Genomic DNA, 6,000 nt, shown 5'->3' with positions numbered 1-6,000 from the left:
GATGGTCACGAACAGCAATGCCTTAAGGTTAAATTCCTCCTGTCTGTGCTCATCCCACGTACGTACACCATTTCCATTCCACGGATGTAAAAGTTCTTCAACTATTGGCCTTAGGTACACATCAATTTCGTTGCCGGGTTGCTTAGGGCCATGGATGAGAACTGGCATCATAATGAACTTCTGCTTCATGCACATCCAAGGAGGAAGGTTATACATACATAGAGTCACGAGCCAGGTGCTGTGATTGCTGCTCTGCTCCCTGAAAGGATTAATGCCATCCGCGCTTAAAGCAAACCATACATTCCTTGTGTCCTTTCCAAACTCATCCCAGTACTTTCTCTCGATTTTTCTCCACTGCGACCCGTCAGCGGGTGCTCTCAACTTCCCATCTTTCTTTCTGTTCTCACTATGCCATCGCATCAACTTGGCATGCTCTTCGTTTCTGAACAGATGTTTCAACCGTGGTATTATAGGAGCATACCACATCACCTTCGCAGGAATCCTCTTCCTGGGGGGCTCGCCATCAACATCACCAGGGTCATCTCGTCTGATCTTATACCGCAATGCACCGCATACCGGGAATGCGTTCAGATCCTTGTATGCACCGCGGTAGAGGATGCAATCATTAGGGCATGCATGTATCTTCTCCACCTCCAATCCTAGAGGGCATACGACCTTCTTTGCTGCGTATGTACTGTCGGGCAATTCGTTATCCTTTGGAAGCTTCTTATTCAATATTTTCAGTAGCTTCTCAAATCCTTTGTCAGCCACAGCATTCTCTGCCTTCCACTGCAGCAATTTCAGTACGGTACCGAGCTTTGTGTTGCCATCTTCGCAATTGGGGTATAACCCTTTTTTGTGATCCTCTAACATGCGATCGAACTTCATCTTCTCCTTTCGACTTTCGCATTGCGTCCTTGCATCGACAATGACCCGGCGAAGATCATCATCATCGGGAACATCGTCTGGTTCCTCTTGATCTTCAGCAGCTTCACCCGTTGCAGCATCATTGGGCACATCGTCTGGTTCCTCTTGATCTTCACGAGCTCCCCCCGTTGCAGCATCACCGTATTCAAGGGGCACATAGTTGTCATCGTACTCTTCTTCTTCGCCGTCTTCCATCATAACCCCTATTTCTCCATGCCTCGTCCAAACATTATAGTGTGGCATGAAACCCTTGTAAAGCAGGTGGGAGTGCAGGATTTTCCGGTTAGAGTAAGACCTCGTATTCCCACATTCAGTGCATGGACAACACATAAAACCATTCTGCTTGTTTGCCTCAGCCGCATCGAGAAACTCATGCACGCCCTTAATGCACTCGCAGGTGTGTCTGTCACCGTACATCCATTGCCGGTTCATCTGCGTGCCTTATATATAATTAAGTGTCCAAATTAATAGAAGTTCATCATCACATTAAAACCAAAGTGCATACATAGTTCTCATCTAACAACATATAGCTCTCCAGAGCATCTAATTAATTAAATCATACATTGAAACTATGTAAAATATTTCAATGTGAAAACAAATGCGATCATAATCGCAACCAAGGTAACAATTGATCCAACGGCATAATGATACCAAGCCTCGGTATGAATGGCATATTTTCTAATCTTTCTAATCTTCAAGCGCATTGCATCCATCTTGATCTTGTGATCATCGACGACATCCGCAACATGCAACTCCAATATCATCTTCTCATCCTCAATTTTTTTTATTTTTTCCTTCAACAAATTGTTTTCTTCTTCAACTAAATTTAACCTCTCGACAATAGGGTCGGTTGGCATTTCCGATTCACATACATCCTACATAAATAAAATCTATGTCACGTTGGTCGGCATAATTTTCATAAACAATAAATGAACCAATAGTTATAAAGATAATATATATACCACATCCGAATCATAGACAGGACGAGGGCCGACGGGGGCGGATACCAAAACCATCGCACTATATAAGATGCAATAATAAAAGTAAGAAAATAATACAAGTATCTATGTAAACACACAAGTAAGAATATTTTTCCTTTCAGAAAGAAGATAAGAACAAGAGGCTCACCACGGTGGTGCCGGTGATGAGCTCGGCGCGGGTGATCGACGGCGGTGAAGACGGGGACGGGGCGTGACGGACCGCTAAAACTAGACAAATATTATGGAAAATGGAGTTTGGAGGTCGAGCTTGGAGAGGAGAAAGCTTAAGTAGTGTGGCTCGGGCATTCCATCGAACACCTTGTGTGCATAGGAGGAGCACCACCAAGCCCTCTCCCCCTCGGCCAGAGAAAAACAGAGCACTTGGGTGCTCTGCTCGCGAGCGAGGGGTATATATAGGCACCTCATTGGTCCCGGTTGGTGACATGAGCCGGGACTAAAGGGGAGCCTTTTGGTCCCGGTTCAAGCCACCAACCGGGACCAATGGTGGTGGGCCAGGAGCGAGGCCCATTGGTCCCGGTTCATCCCACCAACCGGGACCAAAAGGTCCAGATGAACCGGGACCAATGGCCCACGTGGCCCGGCCGGCCCCCTGGGCTCATGAACCGGGACCAATGCCCACATTGGTCCCGGTTCTAGACTGAACCGGGACTAATGGGCTGACCCGGCCTGGACCAAAGCCCTGTTTTCTACTAGTGCTACTTCAACAAGATGAAGGTGCTGGCGGACACGCTCACCTCTATTGGTCGGCCGCTTAGCGACGAGGAGTTTGCCGGCTTTGTCATCAAAGGCCTCGACGCCGACTACGACAATCTTGCTGAGGCCGTTCACAATGCCAAGCCTGCGATGCCTCCTCACGAGCTCTACTCATGCCTCCTCTTCACCGAGCAATGCGTCGAGGCTCGTCGCTCCTCCACCACCATCACCACTCAGCCGGCGCCCCCTACCCCGTCACCCGGCAAGGCAGCCCCGCCACCTGCATCGACCTTGGGTGGGGGGCCTACCACTAGGGTGGTGTGCCAGCTATGTGGTCGTGAACGCCATGTCGCCTCCAAGTGTCACCGCCACTTTCAGAGGAGCTTCCTTGGCATCGGCAATGACGGCAAGGGCAACGAGCGCCAGTTTGCCATGGCAGACTTTGGTCCTCCCGCCGCCGCCCCTGCTGCCCACATCGCTGCCGCCCTGTCTGCCCACATCGCCGCCAAGGGCAAGGACCCGCGCGTCGAGCAGGGATACACACCATCCTACCCTGTTGGTCCATCCTGGTACATGGACAACGGCGCCATGGATCACATGGCGAACGAGCTCAACAAACTCTCCAGCTACCAGCCCTACTACGGGAAAGATCAGGTTCACACCGCCAATGGTGTAGGTATGCCATCTCTTATATTGGTCAAGCATCTCTTTTAACTAGTCATCCCTCTAGGCAGGTCCATCTTCGTAATGTTTTACGGGTACCCTCGGTGACTCGTAATCTTCTATCTGTCCCTAAGCTCACCCTTGACTATCATGTCCTATGTGAATTTCACCCTTTTAATCTTTTTGTTAAGGATCGAGCAACCCGAGACGTTCTGCTTAGTGGCCGGTTGAGCCAAGGCTTGTACCGTTTGGAGGACCCATCCGCCCCATGCGTCTTCAGCGGTGTTCGTGTGTCGCCTTCCCAGTGGCACTCTCGCTTTGATCACCCCGCCACACCCATCGTTTGCCACATAATCCACCATCATGAGCTGCCATTAGTGTCTAGCAATAAAGAGATGTCCGTGTGTGATGCCTGTCAGCAAAGCAAGAGTCATCAGCTACCTTTTGTTTCATCTACTAGAGAAGTAAAGAACCCTCTTGAAATTGTGTTTTCTGATGTGTGGGGTCCGGCACAAACATCTGTTAGTGGTCACAACTATTATGTCAGTTTTGTTGATGCATACAGTCGCTTCACTTGGCTTTATCTTCTTAAGCGCAACTATGATGTGTTTGATATATTCATACAGTTTCAATTTCATGTTGAACGTCTACTCAAGCATAAAATTATCCATGTTCAGTCAGATTGGGGGGCGAATATTGCAACCTCAACACTTTCTTTAATAAGCTTGGGATCTCTCGTCGTTTATCATGCCCGCATACACATCAGCAGAATGGCGCTGTTGAGCACAAACATCGCCATATAGTTGAGACCGGCCTCACACTTCTTGCTCATGCTTCTGTACCCTTTCGTTTTTGGAGTGATGCTTTTGCTACCATGTGTTTTCTTATTAACAGATTACCTACACGTGTTCTTAATATGAAAACTCCTATTGAGCTTCTCTTAGGTGAAACTCCTAACTATACCTTTTTTAAGGTGTTCGGGTGTGCCTGCTGGCCTCATCTTCGTCCTTATAATGATCGCAAACTTGAGTTTCGCTCCAAAAAGTGTGTGTTCTTAGGGTATAGTTCTCTCCATAAAGGCTACAAGTGTCTCCATGTCCCAACCAATCGAGTCTACATATCTCGGGATGTCTTTTTTGATGAGACCGTCTTCCCCTTTTCTGCCATGCCTCAGTCATCCACCACAGCACCATCTATGCATTCATCTCTTCTTATGCCTGGTCAATTTGAAGATGTTGCATATTCGCCTGTGTTGTTACCTAATCATGGTGCAGGAACTGGACGTGGAGCTCGCCTGAAACTCCTCCCTGACGGACCCGCTATGACGCCTGTGGTGCATGTCGATCGGCCGGTGCATGCACCGTCTCCCACCCTCGACCCCACACCGTGAGCCCCGTCTCCAACCGCGCCTGGGCCGGATCCCATGCTGGCTACTGCGACCGGGCCAGAGCGTGCGACGGCCTCCTCTGAGCAGTCTCCGTCGCCGCCTCCTCGCCCGGACTCCCCTCCATCATCGCCCTCGCCATCCGCGTGGGCGACCCTGGTGCCTACTACGCCCGGGTCTGCTGCGGCTCACACGCCACTGGGGCCTACGTCGCCTGGCCTGCTGTCGCCTGTTCCACCGTCGCCCGGCCCGCTGTCACCCGGTCCTTCTTCGCCGGCCTCACTTGCTCCGGACATCCCGCCGGCCTCTGTGTTTGCTCCTTCACGGTGTCCACACACTCGCAGCCGCAGTGGCATTGTTCGTCCCAAGGAGCGCATTGATGGCACGGTCACCTATCTTGCTGCTTGCCTGGCTCATGTTGTGGATGATCCAACCGCCGAACCACGCAGTTATCAAGCCGCTATGAGTATTCCGCACTGGAGGGCTGCTATGGAACAAGAATATCATGCTCTTATGAAGAATAAGACATGGACACTTGTTCCCCCTCCGTCTCGCGTCAACATGATTGATTCGAAGTGGGTGTTCAAGGTGAAGAAACATGCAGATGGTTCCATTGAGCGCTACAAAGTGCACCTCGTGGCTAAGGGCTTTAAACAGCGTCAGGGTCTGGACTATGAGGATACATTCAGCCCAGTTGTCAAGCCTACCACTATTCGACTTCTTCTGTCTCTGGTAGTTTCTCGCGGATGGTCTCTCCGCCAGCTTGATGTGCAGAACGCTTTTCTTCATGGATTGCTTGAAGAAGAGGTTTACATGCGGCGGCCACCTGGATTTGTTGATCACACTCAGCCTCATCATCTCTGTCATCTGACGAATGCCATATATGGACTGAAGCAGGCTCCCTGTGCCTGGCATGCTCACCTGGCTTCAGCTCTACACACTCATGGGTTCATTCCTTCGACGGCTGATACTTCACTGTTCTTGTTTCAGCGGCTGAGTGTGACCATGTGGATGATATTGTCCTGGTGAGCTCATCTCCGACGGCTGCTGATGCTCTTGTGACTGCACTTGGTCGTGATTTTGCAGTTAAGGATTTGGGACAACTTCATTTCTTCCTGGGTATTGAGGTCGCTCATCAGTCTTGTGGCAGTTTGGCTCTCACCCAGAAGAAGTACTCTCTTGATCTCTTGCGCCGTGCTGGTATGCTCAAGTGCAAGCCATCGCCTACGCCCATGTCCTCCACTGACACCCTTTCTGCTGCTGATGGTGCTCTTCTCTCTCCTGAGGATGCTACTGAGTATAGGAGTATTGTTGGTGGCCTGCAGTATCTGA

The sequence above is a fragment of the Triticum dicoccoides genome, chromosome 7A, assembly GCF_002162155.2.
Source record: "Triticum dicoccoides isolate Atlit2015 ecotype Zavitan chromosome 7A, WEW_v2.0, whole genome shotgun sequence".
Classification (NCBI taxonomy): Eukaryota; Viridiplantae; Streptophyta; class Magnoliopsida; order Poales; family Poaceae; genus Triticum; species Triticum dicoccoides.
The sequence above is the reverse complement of the archived record's forward strand: the minus strand, read 5'-3'. Positions refer to the sequence as shown.